The sequence below is a fragment of the Equus caballus genome, chromosome 20 (assembly GCF_041296265.1).
Source record: "Equus caballus isolate H_3958 breed thoroughbred chromosome 20, TB-T2T, whole genome shotgun sequence".
Lineage (NCBI taxonomy): Eukaryota > Metazoa > Chordata > Mammalia > Perissodactyla > Equidae > Equus > Equus caballus.
The window spans coordinates 43,615,504-43,618,466 of record NC_091703.1 but is presented as its reverse complement, the minus strand read 5'-3'; the positions used below and the strand labels follow the sequence as shown (position 1 = coordinate 43,618,466).

The 2,963-nt window shown below is 51.8% G+C and overlaps 1 pseudogene; it reads left to right on the top strand.

Moving 5' to 3' along the window:
• The first annotated feature begins 1,090 nt into the window (after positions 1 to 1,090).
• On the top strand, positions 1,091 to 1,207 carry LOC111769370 (5S ribosomal RNA; annotated as a pseudogene).
• The last annotated feature ends 1,756 nt before the right edge of the window (positions 1,208 to 2,963 follow it).

Below are 2,963 nucleotides of genomic sequence, written 5' to 3'. Positions count from 1 at the left end.
TTATGCCACCTGCACAGAGAAGGAATTGAATCAGGAGAGAAAAACTAATGATCGAAGGCAATATGTGAAGAGAAGTAATGATAGGGTGGCCAAATAGCATGGTTGCCCAGGACTGAGGGGGCTCCTAGGACACAGGACTGTCAAAGCCAAAATCAGAGAGCCTCAGGCAACCCAGGAGGAGTCAGTTACCCTCAGTAGCGATGAGAGAGGCCTGTGACTTCGCAGAGGGACAGAGGAGCGTCCTTGAACCCTGATGCTCGTCAGCGCCCGCTCCCAGTCCTGGGAGAAGCCTGATTGGGATTCTTGTTCTGAGTCCCCTGGAAGCCCCATAACCTCCCAACCCTGGCCTGGAATTTTAACCTCCACGAAGACCACACTTTCTAGCCTCCCTTGTTGTTTGAAGGGGCCCATGTGACTGGACCCTCGCCAATGAGAAGGTGAGTAGATAGGATGTATCGTTTCCAGCCGGAGACAGTTAACACTGAGTGTGCGAGCTCCACACACCCTCTCCCCCATCCTGCAGCTGGGAGTGAACAACTCTGTGATGGCAGTGTTGAAGAGGGAACAGCCCCGTCCTCATCATGGTTGGAGGATTGCTGCCAAGGGAGGCTGCCGGATCCTCGGTTGGGGGGAGGGGGGAGGTTTGTTGAGGGAGAAATCAAGCTGTTTGTGTTAAGCGACTAAGACTTCAGAGCTTATCTGTCTCCATAGCAGAGTCTTCTAACTAATACAGTGAGTTTCTTTTGCTCTCAACCAAAAAAACTTTTACTGAGACAGCTGAGGTCACCAGGAACCTCCTGAGCGTATCCTCAGTTTCGGAATGCCTGTGAAGTTTCTTATTTGCTCACTAACAGAATGATCAGAGATGCTAACCAGTCCACATCCAGTGGCAGGATTTGAGAGGCAGGGTACAGACCAGGAGCTAAAGGATGGCGGCTGACCCTGCTAAAGTTTTCACTTCCCTGTGAGCTGGCACCAGCCCATCAGCAGATAACAGGGGTGAGGATCCAGCAGGAAACACCTGCGACCAGAGCAGCGCAGTCAGCAAGGCGCCTCCACTGCACTTGGGTCAAGTGAAGAGACCAGGGTCGTCTACGGCCATACCACCCTGAACGCGCCCGATCTCGTCTGATCTCGGAAGCTAAGTAGGGTCGGGCCTGGTTAGTACTTGGATGGGAGACCAGGCTCGAGGGTCTGAGGATGGGCCCAGGCAAAGGTGAACTTGAGAACAGACCAGCCTGGCGGCAGGAATTCTAGGTATGACTCTGCTCTTACCATCTGCTTAGGGAAGGTGGAGCTTGGTTTCCAGATCATAATGCTTATAGCAGACAAATTCCTAGAAACACAAATCATCAGAACTGACCCAAGAAGAAACAGAAAATCTGAAAAGTCCAAAACAAGTAAAGAGGTTGAATCAGTAATTTAATAAACCTTCCAATAAAGAAAAATCTAGGACCAGATGCTTCACTGGTGAATTCTGCCTAACATTTAAAGAAGAATTAACACCAATGCTTCTCAGACTCTTCCAAGAAATTGAAGAGGAGGAACACTTCCTAACTCGTCCTATGAGGCCAGGACTACCTGACACCAAAGGCAGACACAGTCAGCAAGGGTCTCAGGGTGAGGAAGCACACGCCCACAGCCTGCTGAGGCACCGGTGGACAGTTTCCAGCGGATCCAACACAAATGAAACGGAGATGCTGGGCTGGATGGGCATCCGGGACAATTAGCTCTGGCCCCATCTGAGTCCCTTGTCAAGTGGCCTGTCTTTACTGTAGAACATCCCTATGACCTGCCTCCTGCCTCTCTTGGTCACCCAACCCACCATGTCAGCCACTCGTCTGACAGGCATCCTCCCCAGGCTGGGCCAACATTCCTCCTTGTTGCTGTTCCATCTTCTCCTTCTTATCCTGGTCCAGTCCTTCGCACAATTCTGTGTGCACAAATCATTTGGTGTCTTGTTCAAATGCAGACTCTGATTTAGTCGCTCTGGGGTAGGGTCTGAGACTCTCTCTTTTCCTATCCCAGGACCACTAGTTGAACCCAATTCACATGGCTGCATCAGGGAATTCTGGGAAAGTCATCCCTAGCTGGGGTATCTTGGAGAGCGGGTCTGTTCAACCTGTGCTTAGGGAGAATCAGGAGCCCTGTCTTCATTGGCAGGAGGGACTACTGCATACTGCGTACCACATGCACACGTGCACAGATGCTATAACACACCCCGACACCCCCACATACCACTCACACACACTACAATACTCCCCAGCACCCCCATATAACACACACACCCCTTAACACTCCCTAACACACCACATACCACACTCGAATACTTTAACACCCTCCAACACCCCTATATATGCCACATACCCATACAGTTCAACACCCCCACATACCACACACACACACAGTATAACACCTCCCAACATTCCCACATACCACACATACACACACACATGCGCGCGCGCACACACACACACATGAGCAGGGCCTGGTGGCTCACAAGACCACACTGTTGAGTATGAGACACTTTCTGAATCAAAATGCTTCCAAACAGAAGATAGCCTTTCAGCTCAGCAAGGGCTGGAGCACCTGGTAATTCGGGAGGGGGCGCAGGGGCAGAGGCGATGAAAGCCAACGGGCAAGAGGAGGTCAAACTGAGGAGACCCTGCTGGGCCCGAGGGGACTCAGACCCAGAAGGAAGGCGGGCTGGAGGCAGAGGGGTTGCAGTGGGGCCTCTGGCCTCTGGGAGGCGCTAACAGCACTAACGGCTGCAGCGATAACAGCTGGTGTGCAGGGCCTTCTACGGTCTACAGAGCATTTCCCTATTTCATCCTTTCACAGGATGTATGATCCTGATTTTACAGATGAGGAAATGGTGGTCCTCACTGCTAGGTGACTCGATCCAGGTGGCAGGAGTCATGGACCCAATGAAACCATGTTCCTGTCACCTGAGTCAGCTCAGA